The sequence below is a fragment of the Sceloporus undulatus genome, chromosome 3 (assembly GCF_019175285.1).
Source record: "Sceloporus undulatus isolate JIND9_A2432 ecotype Alabama chromosome 3, SceUnd_v1.1, whole genome shotgun sequence".
NCBI lineage: Eukaryota > Metazoa > Chordata > Lepidosauria > Squamata > Phrynosomatidae > Sceloporus > Sceloporus undulatus.
This window is the reverse complement of record NC_056524.1, coordinates 227,179,892-227,195,012: the sequence shown is the minus strand read 5'-3', so window position 1 is coordinate 227,195,012 and position 15,121 is coordinate 227,179,892.

Sequence of the window (15,121 nt, the reverse complement as noted above, 5' to 3'; positions counted from 1 at the left end):
ATAATAATAATAATAATAATAATAATAATAATAATAATAATAATAATAATATCCCTTGTAACATTAAACCATGTTTAGTGTGGCTTTCATGACAATAATTTTTTGTGCTCTTCCAAAATATCCTTTCCTGTGGTTGCTAGCGGAAGATAACAAAATTTTATTCTATTTGAAGTTAATGGTTTGAATGGTTTGTTATTATATTAGAATGAAGAACTGTTGCTAATGTTAGTTGTAGTTTAAGGGAGGCTAGCCAAGCTTATTATACACAATTTGAAATTGGTTTGTATCTAAAAATCATTGGCGGGATACAGACGGGCAGGGGAAGACGTCTTGGAGGTGTATTCTGCTGAATACGGAGCCTCCAGACCGCCCGCCCCGGGGGCGTGGCTCAGGTGTATGGGGCTTCCACATGGGGGGCAGTGAAGACGCCTCACCTGGGGCCGTTTCTGACCCGCAGTTTCCATACCGCCGCCTCGGAGGACGCCACAAAGACAGAGGCAGCTTCCTCAAGGGCGGCCAAAAACGGGGCTTTTTTTTCCCATTTGCCAGCTGGCGGATGTGCAGCTGAGCAGCTGCGACGCTCAGCACCGGTGGCAGAAAGCATATGTGCACATTTAAAGCGCCCAGGCCCCTTTAAACTTTTCCCCCCGCCCTGCCCAAGAACAATGGTGGTCTCCTGCCAGCTGGTGATCAGCTGGTGTTGGCATCCTTGTCCGCTTGCACGTTGCCAATGTCACCAGCATCATGGATGCCTCCTCTCCTTTGGTCCCCGCGCTCTTGCTGAATCTGCAATGCACAGCCACAGCTGTCGCCACTGCCACCACTGTCCCCCTGCCATCCCCCATCACCTCCTTTGTACATATGTAAATATTTAAAGTTTTAGCGTTTTTTTATTGTTAGGTGAAAATGGCGCAGGAATGTGTGTAGGGGTGCACTTTAAATTCCAAACTTTCCACGATTCTAGCAGCGCATGCGTACATGCAGCTCTAGGGTTAGGGTTAGGGTTAGGGTTACGAGTCTTAAAATGCGCTGCAGCTGTGCTGCAGCATCCACACCTGCATGGCAGCTGACACTGCAATTAAAGCCTGACTGCAAACTGCGCATGTTCCAGGACCCCGACTCATTATGCGACGCAGCAGACACAGAGCTTTTAAATTGGCAACTTAAATTAGCGGCGTAGCAATTCTGACGTACCGGTGCAGCAGCTTACAGACGGAGATGCGCAGCTGCGCACTATATAGAAAAGAAGCGGGGAGAAGCAGCACCTTTTTAATGCTGCTTCTTCCCGCTTGGGGCGTGCGGGCGGCGTGTTCATGGCGGCATTCAGGTAAGGGCTGTCTGAAGGCTATACCTTCATGACGTCATGAACACACCCCCTTTTGCCCGTCTGTATCCCGCCATAGTTATAGCAAGTATCATTGGTTGCAAATGAAAGTGAATGTTTCCAATCTCTTTTTTGCTGTTTTTGGCGGGGTACAGACCGCCGCTTTGTGGTGGGGTACAGACCGCCGCTTTGCGGCGGTCTGCCGCCGCCGGCGGTAGGTCCGCAGGGGAGCCGGAGCCTTCAGACGGCGTGGCTCCCGCGCGGACCGAAAAAGAAGCTCCATAATGGAGCTTCTTTTTGAGTCGCGTTTGTGACGTAGCGAGGCGCCAGGGGCGCACTCGCTACGTCATAAAGGCTGCGACACGTACGGACGCTCAGCGTCCGATACGTAAAGATGGCGGCGCCCGTATGAACAGGGCGCCGCCATCTTGTACATATTCAATACGTACTAGGGTTAGGGGGGTGCGGAAGCACCGCCCCTTCCTAACCCTAGTACGTATTGTATACGTACTATTTGGCGGTCTGTAACCCGCCAATGCTAAATGAAGAGAAGAGAAGCACATGAACTGGATATAAGTAAATTATAGTTTAGTGTTTTAATCAAATACAGACATTCTAGGTCCCTCTCCAAAAAAGACTGACATCTTCCCATTACAGTAATCTTAATATATCTGTCAGGTTTATGTTTCTGTGTTAAAAAGGTGGTTCAGCTTTTCCTTTCTGTGTGCATTTTGCTAAGCCTATGTTTTATTTGTTTATAAGTGTGGATAACTGCTTTGAGTTGTATTTTTCTTGCTGGGGCTTATGGGCAGTTGTGTAGATTAGTTGGAAAGTGGGGATGGGATCAGTGGCAGCTGGCTGGAATAGTTATGGGAATGGTAGGTCTTGGAATGCATGGGATGTAGACTGAGTCAAGTTGGTGTTTGGTAGAGACAGAAAGGGATGGTGATGAGAATGTCTGAGACAGGGAGAGATAGTGCTTGTGTGAAGGGTGGGAAGGAGGGCTGGTTAACAGTGGGCTGTACTCTTTGATGCACAGGGATTCTGAATTTGCTCAGTTCTGACAATATCTACATATCAGCAATTAGATTGACATAGTTCATGCTATCAGCCGAATTTTCAAGGATTAGGCAGATAAATCTCAGGGCGTACAGTATTAGAAAAAGAGAATGTTTTATTTGCAACGTGGCTTTAACATCTGGGCACCTATTTCAATCCATTTCCAGCTGACACCAGAACTGTATAGCTTAGTGGAAAAGTACTTGCATGTGTGTTTCAGTTGTACAGAACTGGTGCACAAAAAAGCTAAGAGATGGATTGGGAATATATAGATGCTGGGTGGATGCCCTTAGGGTCACTATGTCCATTGGAGTCAGGCAGGAAGCAGAGCACCAGCATTGTGATTTGCCAGTTTTATTCTTGCACCGTCCTGACAGTAAAAACCCAAACCAAACCAAAGTGTTGGGCCTAGGGAAAACTCTCCACACGTCATGTGTGCTGCAGTTAATGCCATTTGGATTACAAGTCCTTGTGGCAATGACATCAGCTTTTGCAACTACTAGACCTGTTGAGCCACTGTAAAATACTTGTCTTCCCCTGGCTCTGGGTTGCATGGCTGGATTTTAACAAAATTCTAGGGCAAAATTCTAGGGATTGCTTTAACACCCATTTCTACTATCAGCTGACCCAGTAGCAGTTCCTAGTCACTTTTTACTCTTTGTTTACTCTTATGTCTTACAAAAATCTACTTCTGGCATATCAAGGACTGCTCCCTTGTCTCAAATTTTGGCCCTGAAATCTCAGTGGGAAACTTCTGACTTCCCATCCTAATTAACAGTTCCATGATAATATCTACTAACTCTTAAAGTAGATGGGTAGAAGAGGAGTAGAAGAGAATTATAGTCTATAAAGTTCAAACTGGGAATTCTAAAAGTTGGAGCTAATAGTGCTTTGCTAGGCATTTAATCATTTTAAGTGGAGAGCTTTTACAAATGAACCAGGTCATCCCTTAGGGGTTTTTTTTAGCAGGGAGGAGGAAACGTAAAATTCTCCATGTTAGGCTCTTCTCATATAGCAAGTAACCTGAATGAAAATTTAATTTGCCAAGGAAAATGCTTCTAGTAAGCTGATTTCTAATTTTTCCTCACACACTTTAGCTACACTTGCACTTGGAGCTTCACATTCCATTATTCTGAGGAGGGAAAAAGAGTACTATTACTTTCAGCCAAAATTGGAATCAAATTTTCTTGCATGTCAAGCTTGCCTTTTTGAATAAAGAAAGAAAATTATTAAAATGAACACAGTAGCATATATCAAGTGTCAGCATGGTATAGCCTTGGACTATGACTTGAAGATCAGGGTTCAATTCACCGTTCAGCAGTGGAAACTCTCTGGGTAACCTTGGGTGAGTTGCACAATCCCAGCCCCTGAAAACCCCATGATAAGTTTGCCTTAGGATCACTGTAAGTTGGAAAGGTGCATAACAGCAACAAAGCTTATATCACAAGTTGCCTTTCCACAAGTGGTAAGTCTCCTTTTGTTCATGGAAGGCCTTTTGATCAAGCAGATGTTCCTAGGCCAGAAAACTTTTTCTTCTCTTGTCCCAATCTAAGCCAGTATGACAGAGTCTCCATTCACCAGAGGTAGATAAGACAGTTAAACACTGATTGCTCTCAATGAATACAACCATGTCCTTGTCATCAGGGGATCAGATGAGAGAATTTTGTAGTTTTCACTTTGGCTTGGTTTTCCAAGATGGACAATGGGCCCAGGCCAACATCAGCAGCCCTCATTTGTCCATTATGAATTATTTAGACTCTGGCAACAGACAGCTTCCCTGTCTTATGCAAGAAAGTCTAATATTCATATTTCTGAGCATACCATGTTACACATAAAGAGCTTGTTCCCACTTAGGATTTGATACGAATTAAAATAAAACGTTTTTAATAAAATCGAATTAAAATAATACAGTTGTTATCCCGCTTTCAGAATCGCTTTATTCATCGTTCCCATCTGCTTATTTAAATCGAATTTTTTACTTGCAAGCGTTCATTAAGCGTTCTCACTTGGCATGAAATCGGTGTTAAAATAAAGCGACTCTTCTCCTCCATATCTTATTTGGAGTTGTCAATCAATAGTACATCAGAATGACGTAACGTTAACCCGGATTATTTGGAAGCGATTTAACTTTCGTCAGCGTTTCCATTTCTTTGACCGTTTGTGAAATGATGTATTTTTGGCGGGTTTTTTTAAATGAACCAATCAAGGCGCTTAAACGATCAAACGTCATAAGCGCTGTCAGCCTTATATACATTTTCCCTCCGAATTTAGTAGGAAACCAAAGCTCTCTCCAGAGGAACTATGGGATAGGTTTTCCAGGGCAGCATCCCCGCTTCATGTCTCCTAAGAGAGCCCACAGAAATCAATGGGGGATGCTTCTGGCAATGCAAATTTAGTAGGAAACCAAAGCTCTCTCCAGAGAAACTATGGGATAGGTTTTCCAGGGCAGCATCCCCGCTTCATGTCTCCCAAGAGAGCCCACAGAAATCAATGGGGGATGCTTCTGGCAATGCGAATTTAGTAGGAAACCAAAGCTCTCTCCAGAGGAACTATGGGATAGGTTTTCCAGGGCAGCATCCCCGCTTCATGTCTCCTAAGACAGCCAGGCAGAATCCCTTCAGAGAGCACAGAGATCAATGAAGGAGGCTGCTGGAAAAGCAGGGAGGGAGCACTCTTCCCAAAGATTCTCTTTCCAGGGTTGGAGGAGAAGGCAGATTCCGTTTGAGAAAGACAGGGTCTGGGCGAGATCAGATGCCTCCTCGCGAGGAGCCTTCCCTTCCCTGCCTGGGCGAGATCAGAGCCCAAGCGGGCAGGGAATGCCTCTTTGAGAGGAGCCTTCCCTTCCTGCCTCTCCTCCGTTAGAAATGGGCTCTCCCCACACAGAGGGGAGGTTGCAATCCACCGGGAGAAGCCTTGTAGTCCTTTGCAGATGCAGGCGCTTGAGCAGCCGGGACTTCAGGTGCTTAAAGCGCTGAAGAGATTAAGCGCCTGTAAACCATTGAAATAAAAAATAAAAATAATCCTTATCTCTTATTGAAAGACCACAGCGGACAAAGTGGTGAGGGAAGAAAAAATGGCGACAGCCACGACGGATGGGGACAGAAAGGGCAACTCCCCCAATGACAGCCCCCATCGCAGTCAGCTCCTCCCATCCTTCTAGCCCGATTCCAATGCTATCGTTCTCATCTAAATACTCCGGTTCCTAACTCGAATCAAGGGAAAAACACTAGGTAGGACCCTAGTGTTTTTTTAACACGCGTTAAATGAGGAAAACACGGATTTAAATTTTATCCCGCTTCTGGATTCGATTTCTAGTGGGGACGATTCCAGGTTGCTCTAGAACCATTCTAGGTTTAAATCGGATCCTAATATGAACGCCACTCCTTGGATTCGATTCAGAACGCGGGGTTTCCCCTAGTGGGAACAAGCTCAAAGAGTCCTAAATAAGAGCAGATAACTGTGTATAACAAAAACACTAAATCAAAGTATGATCAGTCTCTGGGGCTTACAAACATTTTAATAGCAGAGCCAGCTGAAATGCATGGCTTTCCACACACTGAGATCAAATCTAGAAAGGCAGTCAAACCAAAATTGTGATCTAGTAAGATTGTCTCTGTAAAGCCAAGACTGAAAAGTCAAAAAGCAAGTATGGTCTCATGAACTAGATAACAGGGAAAGCTAAAGTCTGGAAGTACTAAAGGTTCACAAGGCAGCCGCTGTTACATGAAGTCTTATTGTGTGTTACTTGGTCTTCCAGAGTCCTGCCCAGACCCAAGCATAAGTAATTGTTCTAGAGTTTTTTGTGGGTTTTTCGGGCTATGTGACCATGTTCTAGAAGAGTTTGTTCTAGAATTGTTCTAGGCTTCAAGGCCTTTTCTTCCAGAGGACTCCCTTTTTCCTAAGAAACTTTTTTTTTTTAGTTCTGTGTGCCAGTCAGGCAAGAAGCATCTTGTGCGTGGATCTTCCAAAATCAATAACCTCTCTGGCTAGGTGAATATTTGGACTCCTCTTATGACTCCATGAGTAAAGCTAGATTCATTGGTCCATGAGTCTCTCAAGGGTTCATCTACACTGTAGAAATAATGTAGTTTGACACCACTTTAACTGCCATGGCTCCATCCTACAGAATCCGAGGAACTGTGGTTTGATGAGGCACCAGCATTCTTTGGCAAAGAAGGCTAAAGAACCTGTAAAACTACAAATCCCAGGATTCCACAATGATACAAAGTAATAAGACAAAAATACTATTGTATATAGAAAATGTTACTTGTATCAATAAAGATGATATTCAATAAAAACCCTACAAATCCCATGATTCCATAAGATAGGACTACAGCACATAAAGTGGTGTCAAACCTCATTATTTCTACTGTGTAGATGCAGCCAAGATCCATTGTTGTTTAAGGGGTAAACTAGTTTGGGATGTGAGGCTCCCTATGGAAATGCTGGGGTGGGGAAGTCAGCCTCAGAATTTTCCCCAGATGACATCTGAACCCAGGTAAAACAATAAACAAAGCTTTGCTGGAGAAGGAGAAAGGGCTTTTGGATTGTGAATGCACTAGCACTTGAGCCGAAAACCTAGCCATGGCTGTGTGAATCAATATAGCCCAAGTCAAATATTTAGGATAGTGCTGAGTACATGAGAGATTAGGTTAACACTTCCCTCTCTTGTCAGTCTCTCCATGAGGGAAATGATAGTCTGAAAAGAAGACCCACCACTACTCTCTGCATGATCTGAAGCCCTGTAAAATCAAGGTTTCAGACTGCACTGAGGCTTGATGCATAGACATGATTCTCCTTTTCAGAATGTCATTCTTTACATGAACATAACAAGGAAGGGGATGGGACACATTCAGGTTAACTATATCCTAAACACCTGAACATGTGAAGCTATTTAGAGTTGAACATCCATTTTCACGGGGGATCCATTCTGGACCCTCTCACAAAAATAGAGGCTCACACATACTCAAGTCCCATAGGCTTGTATGGGGTCCCCTCCCCTGGGTGCATGGCCTGGGCACATGCACCAGGTGCACACATCATTGAAAATAATGGAGGCCACCCCTCCATGGATATTCAAGGTCGTAGATCTCAGATCCATGAGTTAAGAGGTGCGACTGCATATTAAATACCCAAATAGTCTGTAGAGTATGTATGAAGGAGGGAAAAGGGTAAAATAATTAACCATTCCAATAGCTATCAGGATTTGATCTTTTTCTGCCTTACACATTAGGAAGACATGGCTTTGTATATTTTGAGACTGTTCCTGTTTCATCCACTTTCACTTTCAGGAACTACAACATTGGATTTGACAAAGAAACCTGGAGAATACCCTTTGCTAGAAATCTCACTAAACTGGGCCACCTCTCCCAGTTTTCTAAATATCAGATTCTGTATCCCAAGTCATATATGAGATTATTGCCCAATTTATTCTCATTAAGTCTTTAGGGCCAAAAGAGCCTTTCAATTAGCTGGTGCTACCTTACCAGATGGAAATAAAAAATTACAGTATTAGTTTCACAGAGGCACATTGGCAGATCTCTTACCTAAACAAATCATCTGTGTATTTAATAATCTGTTATCCAGTTGTGCTACACTTAAGGAATACAATGAGCTATTACTCACTTAAACCAGGTTGGGTAATTCTGCCCTCCAGATTTTTTTAGTCTGCAACTCCCATCAGCCCATGTTAATACAGCTAATAGTGATCGAATGATAATACAAACCAACAGAATCAGGATGGCCCATCCCTCATTTAAAGCCCATTTATCCCATTAAACTCCTCCCTCCCCCTCCCCCTCCCCCTCCCCCTGATCTCGTATGGCTTCTGGTCTTCCAACCAACATTGTCCACACATTTATAATGAGAGTCCTAAAGGAGCAAAAGCTGGAGTACAATTCAAGTAATCATGTACTTTTGTGTGAGGAGTATTAATTAGTTACACCTCCAAATATTGTTATAATGCAGCTTCTGGAATTCCTGACTATTAACTAGACTGGGTATAGGAGTGCTTGGACTTGCAGTATAGCAACATGGGGAGGACCACATGATTTCCACACATTTTCATGTTATGGATTTCATTGCTATATTTTTAAAATTTTAGGAAAGTTTACTGCTTCTTCATTATAATTTTGTACTAGTAGTACCAAAACCTCTGTCCTACAAATAAATATTTCTGTAAGTTTTGGCTGAAAACCTCTGTAGAGAACACTAATTGGTTAGGAAGCAGAAAAGATGTCCACAATGGCATCCTCTCTGACTATTCTAAAGTAAGCCCTTTAAAGTGGAATGGGACTTACTCCCAAGTAAATATGGACAGATATGCAACTCTATGGTACATACACATCCTATGAGCCTCGTCCTATGGAAGTCTTTAGCCTACTCTGCAAAAGAGTGCTGGTGTCTCACAAAACTACAAATTACAAGATTCCTTAGGATGGAGACATGGCAGTTAAAATTGTTTCAAATGACATTATTTTTACTGTGTAGATGCACCCCTAGTCATGCTGGCAAAAGATATCCTGAAATATACAGATAGCCTGGCATAAAGTGGGGCAGAGGCTGACAACCCATACTGAGTTATGATATCATAGATCCAAGTAGTGACATCACTAGGGTTGTCATCACCCAGTGTGGTAACCCATGGTGTCACAACTCCCATTGACCTCCCCTCATACCACACCATAACAGAATCCTAATAATGCTTTTTTGTACTAATGTTATTCATAAATCATAATTCTCGTGTATCACTGAATGTAATGGCAATAGTTGTGAAATGTATAACCAACTAGCAAAATTAAAATTATACATTTAAATTATGACATCATCTGCACAACCTACATGTATTCACATGTACATAGTTTCATGTGGTTAAAGTGAACATTTACTAAGATACATTTTAAAGATTTTTTTTTTAAAAAATTAAAATTAAATTATTTTTGTAAAAAAAATGAATTTTAAATTTGAAGTTTCCTCCCACTGAGCCTATTGTGCAACAACCATAAACTTACCTAAAGTCCACCTTTTCCGCAGTACACAACTCTCAACATGGTCATTCCCCGCCAGTTGAGAAGTGGTAAGCAGAGAAGCATCCAGCTACTTCCCTATAACTGGATACACAACATCAGGGATCTTGCAGGGAAAGTCTCTGAAGAGGATGTTATTGTGTCTCTAGCTACAGGAAAATAGCTGAGTGTCCTCTGCTGGAGAGAAATGGTAGGGTTTGGGGGGGTTAGATTGGGGTACATTGTGTTTATGCATGTGTGATATGTTTCCTCATCCAGGATCTCTGCCTTAATTTTGGAAATGCAATCACTGGAAGTCTATCCATGCAGAACCATGGGAGCAGAGACATTTTTATGTTCTTGAGATAATCATGATTTTTGTTTGCTTGGTTACATGTTAGGTTTGCTGTAGTAAAGATATACCTTGTTTGCCTGTTTAAAAATTATCTGTCCTTCTGTTTTCTCCAGAGAAACATGCTGCAAAAGAAGATCAGCCTAGTAATCTAAATTAAATGTCAGTCATTAATGGGAATTTGCTTGTCAATCAGACTTAACTTTGCTTTCTGTCTCTGAATATTATTAGAATCCAAGTGTTGGTTGCATCGACATCATAGAATTAATGCAGTTTGATACCACTTTAACAGTTATGACAAAATGTTATGAATTCTGGGATTTGTAGTTTATATTTACATAAATTTATTGCTTTCTCTGTCAGAGTTCTGGTGCCATAACATATTACAAATCCCAGGATTCCATAGGATGGTGCCATAACAGTTAAAGTTTTATCAAACTGTATTCATTTTGCTGCATGGCAGCAGCCTCTGTTCCCCAAATAGTCTGAATCATAGAGTTGGAAGAGACCACAAGGGCCTTCTATTCCAACCACCGGCCATGCAGGAATACACAAACAAAGCACTCCCAACAGATGACCATCCATTCTCTGTTTAAAAATCTCCAGAGAAGGAGACTCCACCACTCTCCAAGGCGGTGTGTTCCACTGTTGAAAAGCTCTGACCATCACGAAGCTCTTCCTAATTTGTATGTAGAATCTCTTTTCCTGCAGTTTGAATCCATTGCTCCATGCCCTATTCTCTGGAGCTGAGAGGAGCTGAGACATTAATTTTGCACTGGAAAGTCTTTCTTGGAGTTTGATGGAAAGGAAGGTGAGAGAAAGTTGGATTTCATCAACAAACTTGTGACTCTAGATCCAAACTCCAAACAAACTCTAGCTTCATGTATCAGTTAAATAGTATGGGGGACAAAACCAAATCCAGAGGGACAACAGCCACTCTATCAAACTGGAATTCTCCAACACCACATTCAAAGCTTGTTGTTCCAAGAAGAACCAAAGTTACTGTAGAACACTCCCATCCCAGCAACCCAGTCTGGAAGCATATTGTGGTCAGTGATATCAAAAGCCACTGAGAGGTCCAACAGCCCAAACAGGGACACTTTATCTTACCCAGCTGCTAGCATAGATAATCTGAGGTGACCAAAGCCATACCCATCCCATAGCCAGGCCTGAAGTCATCATAAAGTGGATCTAGATAATCCATCACATCCAGGAATAGCTAGTTTTCCCCACCCACACACCCCTCCCACTAAAAAAAAAACCCTCATTTTGCTCACAGGCTGGAAAATGGCCGGTTCTCAAGCTGATCTTAAATGTATGTCTTGGTTGTACCACTTTACATTGCAGAAGGAATCTAACATAAAAGGATTGTTCTTTCATACAAAACATCTCCCTTCAAACAGAAAACTAGATGAACTAGGGTGTGTGCTTTGGTTTGTTTGTTTGAAAACCTCCTCTATATTAAGGGTTATGTTTAAATAAAGCAGCATCTATCATGGTATCTCTCTTCCCTACAGTGTAAAGTAATACAGCCCCAACCGTAACAAGATATAGACCAGGGTAATTTATCATATCAATGGGAGAGTGCTGGTTGATCAGATAGATAGATCAGATAATCACTTACTATTTATAATGCCAATAGTAAACTAGATGCTCCATTTTTCCCTGTGGCAAGAAGGAATTTTAGTTTATTTATTGAAAGATTCTGATTTCCAGACAAATTTTTTTAAATTTTTATACACTAAGCATATTCATAATTGAAAACAATTATTCTTTTTGTTGTTGATTGATAAATCATGTATATAAATGCATATACAAAAGGAGTAAATAGACTAGAATCTACTCAGTGTCCACCTGTGAATTTATAGAGGAAAAATGAAAGAAAAGGATTATTTTATTAGTTTTGGTTTCTTTCAGATAACTAATCTTAAAAATGCCTTGGGTGGCCAATTGACATTGGCTATAGAGTATATATACCTCTGCAAAAGGATTATTGGCATATATATAACAACTGAAGCATTTTTCTCTGTGCCTGCTGGAAAAAAAGATGATTGAAAACCAAAAAGTGTCTGCATTTGCTTCCATTCATATTTCCTTGTTTTCCTATGTCCACACACTATATTGCTAATAATTAAAACGGAAACTTTTCTTTAAAAATGAAATCCGGTGACCTTCCAGATGTTGTCAAACCACTTTCCCCAGAATTTTCCACCATTGCTTGTGCTATTAGAATTTGTGCAGCAACAACAGGAGAACTGCATGATTCTCACTTATGTTTTAAAACTAGATCATAGTAGCATTTTAATCCAGGTGTAAGGAAACTTCACATCTACAAGCTGCAACTGGCCACTATGGCCCCCACTGCTCCCCCTGAGTCTTCTCCAATCTCCCTAACCTTCATTCCAGAATGGCAAAAAATGGGGGATACCATTTGTTTTATTGTCCTCTTGCAATGTCCCAAAAACTGAATCAGTGTAGTTTATGTCAGTGTTTGCTTGCCATTCTACAAATGATCCAGGTTATGCTATAAGTAAAACTAGCAACTGGGTGTAAATTTCTGACTTCAGGAACTAATGAGAAAAGATAAACAGATGAGCTATCACATTTTAAATTGTTTATTATGACTTACAGACTATCCCAGCCAGCATAACCACTGGCTATACTGGCTGTAGATTCTGGGTGTTTTCCAAAACAAAAATATATTTTTGAAAGCCAGGGTGACCTAACCTAACCTACCCTAGCCACAAAAGAAAACTATCCCAATTCTGCTATTGACACAAAAAGTAAAAGAACTATCCACTGCAGAATACTAAACATTATTTTGCTTATTTCATTCAATCCTAACAGGTTTCATAGCACAGGATCCTGCTTGTGACATAAATATTTTACAAATATTCCATTACATTTAATTAAATACTGGAACCATATGATCTTCTGTGCCAGTAGTTGGAAATGTTTCCATTTGGTGTTTGCATGTATCTTATTTCAAATGAAAACATGGAAAAGAAGCATTGCTTCTTGACCCGAGTTACACACAGGTAGGTGTAAACAGATACTTACATGACTACCAGTAATTCACCCAGTCTGCAATCTCTGACTTGGGGCTGAAGTTAGCTCCAGACCTCATGACCCTAACATCTGAACAAATAGTTGGAGCTATTTCTTTCTTCCCCACCCTTATATGTTTTTTTAATTGATTCTAATAAAGATATGACCCAACTGTGCATTGTGTACTTTCCTAGTATTTCGGTGTTAGAGGCCTGTCTCAAATTCATAATATTATATTTTAAATGAGGCAATTCATGTACAAATATAAAATTAACTGCCTAAATAGATCAATGGAAGCCTGAAACACTAGTCCATTAAGAAAAAAAATCCATCCAGCATACTTGATAGAATTCTATGTTATGCATAAGTCCATTTTTGTTGCCTACTATGGAATGTACATCACATAGATCCAACTATGGAATGTAGGTCACAACACATGGATTCTGTTCAGCTTAGCAGATGACATATTGTACAACATTTCATTAAAGGGGTGTTATGTAGAGCAATGCAAGCAGATACTTCAGTGGATGCTGTTCAAATAGAAAAGGAGTAAGGCACATCATGTCCAGAAATAGATGCAAGGCTCTCTGTCCCTCCTAATTGCCATTCCACTGAACTTGGTGGGAGAGAAGAAGAGGCAACATCTGCAGGGAACTGTCAAATGAACAATTTGTAAACAAATAAAACTTTTATTTGTACCCCGCTTTTCTGAAATAAAACAATCAAAGGGGCTAACATAGTTTAAAAACATCCAAGATACAATACTTAATACATATAATAATGCAATATGCCCCCTAAAAAAGAATGAAGCATATTGCAATTAAAATTAATTTAAAATAAACTATTAATAACAGCATAAACAATGGGCAGAGTGGTAGCATGATACATGATGTAAGGGAGTGATCCATTCTGTGCCTGAGTGCTTCTATTCAGGAAAGGCCTGCCAGAAGAAATCCATCTTGACAGCTTTTTTGAAGCTGTCTAAGCTGGTGATTTGACGGATCTCGTCCGGCAGGCCATTCCACAGTCTGAAAGCAGTTGCAATAAATGTCCTCTGGGAGGTTGCAGTTAGTCTGGTCTTTAAAGGTTGCAATAAATTCCTTCCAGAGGACCTTAAATAGATTGGACCCAAACCATGTTGAGCTTTAAAGGTGATAACCAACACCTTGTACTGTGCCCAGAAACTAATAGGCAGCCAGTGGAGTGATTTCAGTATTGGTGTTTTATGGTAACTCCTAGATTTTCCGGTGACCAGTCTGGCTGCCATATTCTGTACTAGCTGAAGTTTCCGGGTTAAGCACAAGGGTAGCCCCATGTAGAGCGCATTGCAGAAATCGAGTTGTGAGGTTAACACGCTGGCCCCAATCAGCTGGGCCACATCTCCACTGGGATGACCAGGAAGGGATACTGTAGCGCCCGGCCTGATAGCAGTCCCGATTGTTGGGAGCCAGCCAGTCAGCCAGGGAAAGCAGGCAGGTGGGCTGGAGGGAGGGGCTGTGGAGGAGCAGCTTCAGCTGGAAGGGCAGTTCTCCTTCCCTCCCTTGAGGAGCAGGAGAGCCACAGAAGCCTGCCAGGGCACCAGGACCCCTCCACTCCCTGTCCCTCCATGGGGGATCCATCCCACACCTCCACCTGTGGGCCTCCCTTGGCCCATCCAAAAGACTCATTTTGTCCTGCTTCACCACTGCTATTCTCCAAAATTGGTTGTAACTAATTGATGATGGTCTCAGCTGGGGACTGTAGATGACATTTGTGGTTTTGGTTTGTCTTAAAGTAAATCATTCTTGGCAATTAATCTTGCCTTCTTGATTTGTTTCTTCACCTTCTTAGGTGGGGATTTTAGTTTGAGAAATACCTGTTGTAAACCTAAGAGTTGTCAGACTCTGTTTTGTGGGTCTATGCTGTATCTGCTCAAATAAAAAGCTAGTTATCCTTAAAGGTCCTGACACATTTATTTCTCTCCTCCCTTCTTCCATTTGTTTTGTATATGTAGCTCAGCATGGAGACAGATCTCTCTCCAACTAACTAACATGGCTACTTCTTTGAAAACTACCAGTTTGGACTTTGTTTCCACTGTTCCATCACACAACTATGTTTTTGCTAGGGGAGGACAGTGTTTTGCATTATGGGTTGAACCTCTTATTTAAAATAGGGATTTTATCACATGAGGCTGTAAATTGCCATTGAAACAGGATAATCATGTCTTTCACTGGGGCGTGTCACATGATGTCAGCCCTCTCCTGTTGTTCTCCCTGAGGGAGACTGGAAAGCATTTCCTTTCATTAACACAAAAACTCTGTCAATGACTTCCTTTCCCACTACCATGCTGCTACC